Genomic DNA, 12,708 nt, shown 5'->3' with positions numbered 1-12,708 from the left:
TCATACTACTTAATCTTTGACAATTAAATTTAAACTTTTATAACAATTTTATATCATAAATATCACAAATCGGTTCAGGGTAGCACATTCCGCATATCTCTAGACATGAAATTTCTAAGCATGAAATTCACATATATACAACCAATACATATAAAGATGCAATATTTCACGGTGAATGTTTCTCCAATTTATGTCACTCATGATATACCAAGAAAATTTCCATGCGCAATTATGCAACGAATTAAAACAAATTCAATTCAATGTGACCGCCGTCTCATAGACCACACGCCTTTCCTTTTTATTCGTCTCAAAATTTCGTACCTTTTTGTTCTCAAATTACTATAAAATTAGTACTTCTCAAATCTGCAGGGCACAATTAAACCCTTAAGTTAAAATGTGACACCCCTCGATAGGGCATCAAAATTAAAGCGGAAAATACGAGATTTTTAAAACCTTTTTAAAAGCTTAAAGTGCGAAATCCACCATAAGCGATCAAACAAAAATGAAAAGAAAGATAATTAAGTTTTACAATTTAAAACAAGTGCGTTGGGGAAAAGATATCCCACGAATAAACACAAGTCTAACGATAGGTGAGTCTAAGCAACCTATAACTAAGGTCCAAGGGTCAACGTTCTCGCTAGCTCACACGTCTTCCCCATAATCTGCATCACAAACCTGTCATTCACGTAAACATGAACGCCACAGTCAGTGGGGAGTAACTCAGGGTTCTCCCAGCCACAATATGTCGAAATGCACATAAGCAAGAACTTAATTAAACATATTAATCATGCATCATACTTGAATGATATGAACAAGGGAACATAACGATAATCATGACGATATAGGCATGTTGCATTCTTAATGAGATAGGCATCGAATCATATGAAGAAAGTAAATAACGGATCAATTAAATAGAAAATACATGGATGGAAACCAATAGCCATTCCTTTGAAAACCTCTCAACCACCATAGCACGGGACGTGGCTACTAATGTCACATTCATACTTATGGCTTACATCTCACCATAAGAACGGATGGGAACATCAATCCCGGCAATCATATCGCAACTAGGGGCTTGCATCACACCACTAGTATCCGATAGGACCAAGACTCTCACTAACAAGCATAGAAGACGTGCACTCTCGTATATAAGAACACACCAATGACCGTAACAAGCAAGACATTTACAAGCTTTGACTCAAAACAAGACAACCCTCTAAACTCCAACCTCTTGGTAGGACGACGATCATAATACGGTCCTAGTCTAAACCTGGCCAGACTCTCGGGATGGACGACACCCGATTCGACAAACGATACCAAATCGTATCCAAGACTCGAAATATGGTACACCTAACCGTGCCCGAAAGTCGAGTAACCTCAAACGGAACCTTGTCACCTAACCGTGACCCCCGGTCCGAAGAGGCGGAAGGAAAATAGCCCAACTCGGAAACAATGGCACCTAACCGTGACCCAATGTCCGAGGGCAAGTAAATGAGGAATGTCGAGTAGTCACACAATGTAAACCGTCACACTCCGGTCACAAATACGAGTAACAATGATTGCACAAACATGCGTAAACAATTCATGTGAAGCATGCATAAGTATAAGAGTAAAACAATTTATCAGGTGCGCTCTGCCGGTGTGGGCACCGGCTGCCGGCCCACCGGCAGAGGATACATACTAAAGGTGAAACAAGGTAAAAATGCTTTGATGTGTGTTTTCTTGGTAGAGGCCGTGGCCGGCCCACCGGCAGGGAACACTGCTATAGTCTCTTTTTGTTCAAAAAGGCACATTGTGTGTTCTCTCGCCGGTTGGCCTGCTGCCCACCCGGCAGGAACACCGCTAAATCTTTGAAATGTGTGTTCGCGGTAGAGCCAGTGCTGCCGCCCACCCGAGGAACACACCCGGATATAAAGGCACAATGTGTGTGCTCTGCCGGTTGACCGGCGGCCGCCCACCGGCAGGGACACACACTCTAGCATGCGAACTTGACAAAACACAAGGGCTCTTTGCGGTTGGTAGGCCGGCTGCCGGTCCAAAGCAAAGACACACAAAGGCTTAAATTCCAATTTTTCCAACTCAAAAATGCAAGGTCTCGCTGCCGGTTGGTAGGCGGCTGCCGCCCACCCACCGGCAGGGACACACAGAACACGAAAAACCAACAATTAGCCATCTAAAGCCTTCCAAATTCAACCATCTTAATTTCAATCATCTCATACTTCTCTAATATGATGAATACATGAAAATTTTGGCATGTTAGGGTAGTATAAACATATGACATCAATCATGAACCTTCAAATAAGATAGCATGTCACTCAAACATATGAAAATGCTCATAAAACCACTTCATTCAAGACAACAATGGCATGAAACATGAAAGTTACCAACTTTAACATTTATATGCATCTAACCACACATAAACTACACAAATTTGACATGTAAGTCGAGTAACCCATCACCGTTACCTTTTTAGCTCTCAATCTCTAATGTAATCGTCTCACAAGCAAGAATCCACTTCCGGGCCAACTAACTTTTCTCCTAAACATAAGAAAACACAAAATAAGACTAAAAATCGAAACTAGAAAAAGGGTACCATATAGAGGATGGCTCGACAGCCCCAATAATGGAGGAAAGTCGGATCTTTTCTTACCTAGAAAGAAGGAGGGCGATGAGAGGAAGAGATAGACGCGAAAATCACTTGAATCGGATAAGAATTGAGCAAATTATGGTGTTTTGAAGTTTTGAAAGGTAGATGTATAAAAATGGTGTTTGTTGTTGAGGAGAATTTCAGAAAAATAATGAGGGAGATGAAGTTGTGAGGTATTATGTGAGGGTTTTATGAAAAGAAAAGAGAAGGAGAAAAAGCCCATAAGTTGTAACAAGCCCAACAACTCAAATTGAGTCGGTTTCCACTAGAATTTTCGTCTCAAGCCTACTATAACTCAAGACGGAGAATATTATTATTATTATTATTATCCGACCAAAATATTTATTTTGTATAACTTAAGCTTTAAAAATATAATATTTATAAAAATCATGTTTAATAATGAAATTAATTAAATTAAATAATTAAAATATAAATAAGACAATAGAACGGTTAATTAAATTATATTTGCCAAAATGGAAAATTTGCGGGTGTTACAATCACCCCAACTTTTAAAAAGTTTCGTCCTCGAAACTTGAAAATAGAAAGGGAAAGTGATATAAAAAAAAATAAAACCGAAATTTTGAAATCGGTAAACAAAACATCAAAAGGTTACTTATCGTAAGAATCGAAATCCTTTCAAAAATCTCAAATAAAATTTTCCGACATAACCAAATTCTCATCAAAGGAACGAAAATGCTCTCGTTGCGCATTCAAGAACATCACATTCCAAATCGAAGATATGGTCAAAAGCAAATCATTTGTATAAATCGAAAATCAAAATACTTTCAAAAACATTAATAGAATTTTCAAAAGTATAAGTCTCATTCATGGAACGAAATTGCTCTTGTCGTGCACACAAGAACGCTAACTTTCCAAGTCTAAGACAAATTTAAAACAAAAATCATTCGCCGACAAGCGCAGAACAAGTTATTAAACGTTTCAAATAACGTGTTCTAACATCCGATCAACGTCACATCAAAAGAAAAGGCAATTCACTCAAATTCTCTTTTGCAAAGGTCAAAATGGAAATAAAGGTTTCATTTCTAAATTCAAAAGGAAGCCAAATTCCTGAAAATATAATATTAAACTCTTGACAACGAAATCATAAGTAGACCAAAACTAGTTAGAAATTGAGCACAGTTAAAAGTAACTCGGGTTTAGCAATTAAAAATCAATAAAATGAAGTTATACTCGTAGAGCAAAAGGATAACTGAAACAAATTTTCATCTTTGAACTCTAAAAATAGGTAGGGCTTAGTAAAAGTAACATAAACTTTTAACGACGAACCAAAAATGGTAGTTTGAAACGTTTAGAAATTTTATGAATTGAAAAGTAACTTAGATATCACGAAAACAAGATACGCTAAGAGGGTTCAAACTTAACCAACGAAAGAGATATGATGAACTTCCTAGGAGAAGAGTTGAAATAGAATCTATCAGGATATCAAAGATTGAGTTTCATAGGTTAGCATCAAATTATAAAGGAGGAGCAAGCATAAACGAGGAAGAGAGGTATGAACGGAAACACTTATTGTCAAAGAGGACGGGAAATTAGGCAACAAGGAAACACTAGATACTTAAATCTCGAACAACAAAGTCACCTTGAACGGTTCCGAAAACTTCCTAACCACTAAACTCATAACCACCTAACTCCCAAAAATTTCCTCAAAATACTCACAATTTACTCCTATGCTACCCCGTGGGTCAAGTCACCCCATCACAATTGTGATTCCATAACTCTCAAATGTAAATCATCTATAAACAATTTCCACGAAAGATCAAAACTACTAAAAGAGTTACACACATAACCAACTAACGACTACTAGGAGTTCTCGCTATGGTAAAATCCTAAATCAAAGGTCAAAATCTCAAGGTCTTTATACGTTCTAACACTCCAAACCAAAATCTTATTCACACCCGAATTCACAAGCCTAAATGATCACATTCCCCAAATCATAAAGACCACCAACCAAAATTAAATGGATTGTCATACGATTTTTCCTACCCAACTCAACTCAAGTTCCACTTATCCAATTTTGTGAAATGAAGGTTTGCAAAGAATCCTCAAGGGCATCACACTCACCCTACAACGTAGCCAACAAAGCCATCACTCCACTAAATAAACAAAGAGTAATAACTAGGTCAAGAAATGATAGGAAATTTCAAAGGGATACATGAACATGACGAGGTGTGAGATTGAAGGAGTCAATAATTAAGGTAACTAGTTAACACCCAGAAGAGATATTAGAATTAGAGAGGTATTCAAGGCAAGGAAACGACAAGTAAACTTTTATACTTAAGAAATAAATCCAATCAAGTATGAACAAAGGGAAGGAAGATGATTAAAGGTACGAGGGGGATTTTAGGGCTTAAACCACACACTTTCTAAGACTTAAGGTTCTCTCTAACAAGGTCACACCTATTAGGATATTGTGCCTTCGTAACAAAACGACCAAATTCCAAAACGAGGGTCAAGGCAATTCATCTCATTCCTTATATGTAAGTCTCTCTTAAAGGGTTACACCTCTATGGTCGATCAAGGTAAAAATAAACGCCGCTTAAGGGTTGATACATTGGTTAGACTCATTGTTCACCTATCCTATCACATATTAGGATATCCCTAAGGTAAGTCTACCACTCAAGGATAACAACGTCTCTTTATCTCAAGTTCTCCACACAACCTCGATATTTTAAAAACCAAAGAACGAATTAACAAAGACTTCTCAACCAAATTCTTCAAGGGAAAACTAATATCAAATCACATCGCCATTCCATTTGGGACCTTTAACATCTAAGAATGGGTTTTCTTCCAAATTCATATCCTCAACTTATCTCATGTTTACTCCTAAGGTGACGACACTCAACCTACTAAGCTTTCAAATCCCAAACATAAACAACAAAGCCAAGTTCTATAATCTTAATCACATAGACAACTTATTTCTGACACGAAGAATCCACCAATCAATTATACTTACTTGGTCAAGGAACTAGGCATAAGAATCACTAAGTATTTATCATCACATTATCTAAGTCTTTCTAACATCCTGACCTCTCAAAACTAGGGTTAAACACAAACAAATTCCACAAAAGGTAAATTATTCGACCAAAGTTAACATTCCATAAGACAAAGATGAAGGGGTACATGAGGGGCATTATAAGGAGAAAAGGTATAAAGACAACTCCTAAGATATGGAATAAGAGTTGCGAAAGGCATAGAAGCACAAAGATAAGAGAATATGACAAGGTGCTCGAAGAGAGGGAGGTATCTTCAAGACGGTAAAGAAATCCTTCAAGAGAAAGAGATCCACAAGCAAGGTGTTATGGAAGGAGAAGTAAAAACGAAGGATAAGTCGAGTGAGTACTAAGTTAGTTCCCAAGGTTAAGCAAAAGAGAGCTTATGAAGGAAAGGATGAGCATCACGGGATAAAAGTAAGGAAAGGTTGATCAAGTATAGAAAACACACCCATAACGGTGTCAGGAGGAACGGCGGTTCCGACTTGATTCTCGACAAGAGTGACTCTTCTTGGCTCGGCTTCCGGAGCATGAGGGAGAGGAGGAGGGATAGTCTTCTTCTCGGGGCAATCCTTGACGAGATGTCCGGGCTTCTTGCAATGGTAACACTTCAAGGGCATAGCATAGCATCCAATCCCGGGGTGATAAGCGTAGCTTTTAAAGTAAAACAGAAGAGAGTTTCGAAGGAGGATAAGCACCAAGAGATAAAGAATAAGGCAAGATACACAAAGAACGAGGAACACTCTCAAGGAAGTAGAAGCATTCTCTAAAGGTTGAACAAATCTTCAATCCTCAGCAATCGGCACCAAATCTTGATATTCGTATAGATAAACTCACGGTCATTGATTCAAGAACACAACAATTATTAAACGACAATCAACAAACATGTTAGTACCTAACAAAGAGCAAACACACTACAGACTACCACCTTAGGTCCTTAAGTCTACCCATCTCTCATTCATTATTCAAGGTCAAGTTCAAGGTTAAATTCGGGGTACACGTGTGTGCGTCGGGAGCAACATATGCTCTGATACCAACTGTGACACCCCTCGATAGGGCATCAAAATTAAAGCGGAAAATACGAGATTTTTAAAACCTTTTTAAAAGCTTAAAGTGCGAAATCCACCATAAGCGATCAAACAAAAATGAAAAGAAAGATAATTAAGTTTTACAATTTAAAACAAGTGCGTTGGGGAAAAGATATCCCACGAATAAACACAAGTCTAACGATAGGTGAGTCTAAGCAACCTATAACTAAGGTCCAAGGGTCAACGTTCTCGCTAGCTCACACGTCTTCCCCATAATCTGCATCACAAACCTGTCATTCACGTAAACATGAACGCCACAGTCAGTGGGGAGTAACTCAGGGTTCTCCCAGCCACAATATGTCGAAATGCACATAAGCAAGAACTTAATTAAACATATTAATCATGCATCATACTTGAATGATATGAACAAGGGAACATAACGATAATCATGACGATATAGGCATGTTGCATTCTTAATGAGATAGGCATCGAATCATATGAAGAAAGTAAATAACGGATCAATTAAATAGAAAATACATGGATGGAAACCAATAGCCATTCCTTTGAAAACCTCTCAACCACCATAGCACGGGACGTGGCTACTAATGTCACATTCATACTTATGGCTTACATCTCACCATAAGAACGGATGGGAACATCAATCCCGGCAATCATATCGCAACTAGGGGCTTGCATCACACCACTAGTATCCGATAGGACCAAGACTCTCACTAACAAGCATAGAAGACGTGCACTCTCGTATATAAGAACACACCAATGACCGTAACAAGCAAGACATTTACAAGCTTTGACTCAAAACAAGACAACCCTCTAAACTCCAACCTCTTGGTAGGACGACGATCATAATACGGTCCTAGTCTAAACCTGGCGGACTCTCGGGATGGACGACACCCGATTCGACAAACGATACCAAATCGTATCCAAGACTCGAAATATGGTACACCTAACCGTGCCCGAAAGTCGAGTAACCTCAAACGGAACCTTGTCACCTAACCGTGACCCCCGGTCCGAAGAGGCGGAAGGAAAATAGCCCAACTCGGAAACAATGGCACCTAACCGTGACCCAATGTCCGAGGGCAAGTAAATGAGGAATGTCGAGTAGTCACACAATGTAAACCGTCACACTCCGGTCACAAATACGAGTAACAATGATTGCACAAACATACGTAAACAATTCATGTGAAGCATGCATAAGTATAAGAGTAAAACAATTTATCAGGTGCGCTCTGCCGGTGTGGGCACCACTGGCATTCGCACGCCCACCGCGCAGAGGATACATACTAAAGGTGAAACAAGGTAAAAATCTTTGATGTGTGTGTTTTTGGGAGACCGTGGCCGGCCCACCGGCGAGGAACACTGCTATAGTCTCTTTTTGTTCAAAAAGGCACATTGTGTGTTCTCTGCCGGTTGACCATTGCACGCCCACCGGCAGGAACACTGCTAAATCTTGAAATGTGTGTTCTGCGGTAGACCTGCCGCGCCCACCGCGCAGGAACACACCAGATATAAAGGCACAATGTGTGTGCTCTGCGGTTGACCGGCCGCCCACCGGCGCAGGGACACACACTCTAGCATGCGAACTTGACAAAACACAAGGGCTCTTTGCGGTTGGTAGACCAGCTGCCGGTCCAAGCAAAGACACACAAAGGCTTAAATTCCAATTTTTCCAACTCAAAAATGCAAGGTCTCGCTGCCGGTTGGTAGGCCGGCTGCCGGCCCACCGACAGGGACACACAGAACACGAAAAACCAACAATTAGCCATCTAAAGCCTTCCAAATTCAACCATCTTAATTTCAATCATCTCATACTTCTCTAATATGATGAATACATGAAAATTTTGGCATGTTAGGGTAGTATAAACATATGACATCAATCATGAACCTTCAAATAAGATAGCATGTCACTCAAACATATGAAAATGCTCATAAAACCACTTCATTCAAGACAACAATGGCATGAAACATGAAAGTTACCAACTTTAACATTTATATGCATCTAACCACACATAAACTACACAAATTTGACATGTAAGTCGAGTAACCCATCACCGTTACCTTTTTAGCTCTCAATCTCTAATGTAATCGTCTCACAAGCAAGAATCCACTTCCGGGCCAACTAACTTTTCTCCTAAACATAAGAAAACACAAAATAAGACTAAAAATCGAAACTAGAAAAAGGGTACCATATAGAGGATGGCTCGACAGCCCCAATAATGGAGGAAAGTCGGATCTTTTCTTACCTAGAAAGAAGGAGGGCGATGAGAGGAAGAGATAGACGCGAAAATCACTTGAATCGGATAAGAATTGAGCAAATTATGGTGTTTTGAAGTTTTGAAAGGTAGATGTATAAAAATGGTGTTTGTTGTTGAGGAGAATTTCAGAAAAATAATGAGGGAGATGAAGTTGTGAGGTATTATGTGAGGGTTTTATGAAAAGAAAAGAGAAGGAGAAAAAGCCCATAAGTTGTAACAAGCCCAACAACTCAAATTGAGTCGGTTTCCACTAGAATTTTCGTCTCAAGCCTACTATAACTCAAGACGGAGAATATTATTATTATTATTATTATCCGACCAAAATATTTATTTTGTATAACTTAAGCTTTAAAAATATAATATTTATAAAAATCATGTTTAATAATGAAATTAATTAAATTAAATAATTAAAATATAAATAAGACAATAGAACGGTTAATTAAATTATATTTGCCAAAATGGAAAATTCGCGGGTGTTACATAAAACATCTACGCTAACTACCCTTCTCTCTCATTAACCTTCCTCGAGGTGACCGGCTCAAAACTGAAAAGGGCCAGGTCAAGGACGTCTCCCTAACCTAGAAGAGGGCTCCTAAACAGTTTCTACTCGAGGTTCATTTTATTAGACTCATCCTAAATTCATTAAATTCATTGGTTTAGGCCTTAGGATCATTTGCTCTGATACCACTTTGTAACACCCCCATTTATTCAGGACGTTTAGCTAGACATTCCCAAATAAATAAGACTGTTACCATCTCGGTTTCCTGAGGTAGTGAATAACAAAGTCCAACTCACCAAATTACTTTAAATTAAAACTTTAATGAATACATATGTATTACAAATTAATCAACTAAAACTTAATATAAAATAATTTACAACTCGCAGCAGAAATAAATAAAGTGATCTCATAATCTACGTGGTCTAGACTTCTAGGTAGATTGGTCAAGTCCTCACGCATCCTATAGCTCCCAAGTCAGCTAATCTTTAATACCTGTCAAATCTGCTCCCCATTATGGTTCACCACAGGTGTTCACGAATACACTGTCAACCACGAGGTTGAGTAGGAATAGCTAAACAACAACAACAATAAATGAATACAAGACAATATCAAATGCAAATGCAATGTATGCTCATGATCAATCCTCCGACGCTCCCGTTCATCCCACCAATCCCTGGCCGGGGTAATCTCAATAACATCCCAGAGACAAGTCCTGCAGAACCAGCCTGGGTAATCTCAACCAATCCCTGGCCGGGGTAATCTAAATATTTATGGCAGGTAAAATAAATAAATAATATTAATAATCATAATAATCATAATCATAATCATAATCATAATCATAATCATAATCATAATCATAATGGGGTATAATATTATATTATTAGGAATACTATTATAAGGTGCGAAATTATGAAACTAATTAGCGCGTAACATCACTCAGCGAGTTCAGCTTTGCGCACTGATTTTCAAACAACTGTCATTTCTTCATTACTGATCGGAATCAAGCTTGTGAATATGCGTTGGAAAGCTAAGACAATATGTTTTCACCTCAAATTGGAATCACCTTCATAAAAGCTTCAAAACTCTAGATATACCCGTTTCAAATTAACCCTAAAACAAGTGATCACATTTCCATAATTGGCACATTTGTGCAAGCTTCCTATTAACCTTTTATAGTCTACCTTGTACTTTAGACACAAACAAAGGGTCCTTTAACCATAAAATATGTGGAGTATTACAGTGCCTCTCCCAAGTCCTTAATTTGGAAGTGTTTTCCTAGCCATTCCTTAACGGAAGTGAGTGATGGAACATCATTCCTAATGAGCAATATGTCATCCACATATAGGATAAGGAATGCAACCTTACTCCCACTAAACTTCATGTATAAACACGGTTCTTCCACACTTCTAGTGAAACCATATTGTTTAATAACATGATCAAAGCGATGATTCCAACTCCTAGATGCTTGATTAAGACCATAAATGGACTTCTTGAGCTTACACACCTTCTTAGGGTTAGATGTATCCACAAAACCTTCAGGTTGTATCATGTATACCTCTTCTTCTAGAATCCCATTCAAGAAGGCGGTTTTGACATCCATTTGCCAAATCTCATAATCATGAAATGCGGCAACCGCTAAGATTATCCTGATGGACCTAAGCATAGCGACTGGAGCGAAGGTTTTGTCATAGTGTAAACCATGAACTTAGGTTAAACCTTTTGCCACCAATCTAGCTTTGTAAACATCCACATGTTTATCCACGCCGAGCTTAATTTTATATATCCATTTACACTGAAGGGGTCGCACTCCCTCAGGTAAATCCACCAAGTCCCATACTTGGTTCTCGTACATGAAATTCATTTCGGATCGCATGCACTACTACAGATACAACCTATAACAACGGTCAAAAACCGTTGTTATATAAAAAAGCGGACGTTGTTAAAGCGTCCGTTGTAAAAGGTTTTAACAACGGTTGGTTTTTTTAAGGAAACCGTTGTTAAAAATATTAACAACGGTTTTAAGTATAAAAACCCGTTGTGGAAAGTGTGACTCAATTTTGGGGGGAAAGTTATAACAACGGGTTATTTATAAATAACCGTTGTTGTTTGTTCTTAAAAAAAAAAAAAAAAAAAATTAAATATTACTAGCTATAAATATTAAAGCATCCTTTACTAACATATTAAAGCATCCTTTACTAACATTCATTAATTGAAACAACATGGCAATGAACCCTAATTTTATCAACAACGAAGAATGGCTTACACAAACGATTGAAGATGATGGGAAGGTTCTCGCCGATCAACACCCATTAATCAAAGCATCCCTTGAACATCAACGGAATTATTGGATTAAGAGGCGTGAAGTAGTCCGGCTTGTCAACAAAGCCTCATCATCATCATCATCTTCATACCCTCGTCGACTACGATACTCGCAACTTGGCATGACCGAGAGATATGTTGAGTTGTACTCTTCCAACCTTATCTCCACATGCAAGTCGTGTCCTTGCATATATTCAATCTGTTATTGCAAAAAATGAAGCCAATGACCCGGAAGTTAGCGGTATACCAGAGTGGCGTGATTGGTGGCGGTTGTTGAAGCGTTTTTACGCTTAACCGGGTTGTTCGGCTTATTATACATCTTTTGATTTCGATAATTGCTGTAATGTATTTGGTTTAAAATTAAATGAAATGATCATTTTGAAAGTGTTGAGTTATGCTTGTTTGATTTGCTTCCATTTTTTCAACTCCATAGATCTATCAGTCATCATCAAGATCCGATTATGGCACAACTTCCTAACATATATGGCACAACTTCCTAACATATATATTAATTAAAAAACAACTCAACCCACACATTAGTATAAATACATTGCATTATCTCAACTAACATGCATTTCCATTATCTCAATATATTCTCCAAACCCTAAGCGCTAAAACATGCTCGATCCGTCTTGAAGGACGCCAAAGAAGATGGAAATGAAATAATTAGAAACACATACATGGAAATGAAATAATTAGCAGATCTTTGAACGGAACCTAATGGTCGATAAAAACACATACATTGAAATGAAATAATTAGAACAATAAAATAATGACGATGAAACAAACCCGATAATTACGTAACGTACGTAAAGAGACGATGAAATCAACAAAGTGACGGCGAGAAGATAAAGCGGCGATGAGAAAGAGAGAAAGAGACGATGAGAAAGTGTGTGTTTTGTGTTTGTGTTTGGCTTTCTTTGGGTTTGTG

At 38.2% G+C, this 12,708-nt stretch overlaps 2 long non-coding RNA genes across 2 annotated transcripts; both read right to left on the bottom strand.

Moving 5' to 3' along the window:
• Positions 1–485: 485 nt before the first annotated feature.
• LOC141629954 (uncharacterized) lies at positions 486–2,527 on the bottom strand. Its single transcript, XR_012537391.1, has 2 exons — positions 2,466–2,527; positions 486–675 (listed from the first exon to the last, which is right to left on the bottom strand). It is a non-coding gene; the product is annotated as an uncharacterized LOC141629954 (long non-coding RNA).
• A 4,259-nt stretch (positions 2,528–6,786) lies between these two features.
• LOC141629951 (uncharacterized) lies at positions 6,787–8,824 on the bottom strand. The gene is made up of 2 exons (XR_012537390.1): positions 8,763–8,824; positions 6,787–6,976 (listed from the first exon to the last, which is right to left on the bottom strand). It is a non-coding gene; the product is annotated as an uncharacterized LOC141629951 (long non-coding RNA).
• Between the last annotated feature and the right edge of the window lie 3,884 nt (positions 8,825–12,708).

Source organism: Silene latifolia, chromosome 2 (assembly GCF_048544455.1).
Source record: "Silene latifolia isolate original U9 population chromosome 2, ASM4854445v1, whole genome shotgun sequence".
NCBI lineage: Eukaryota > Viridiplantae > Streptophyta > Magnoliopsida > Caryophyllales > Caryophyllaceae > Silene > Silene latifolia.
Note: the sequence above shows the minus strand (reverse complement) of the source record. Positions and strands in the feature narration are given on the sequence as shown.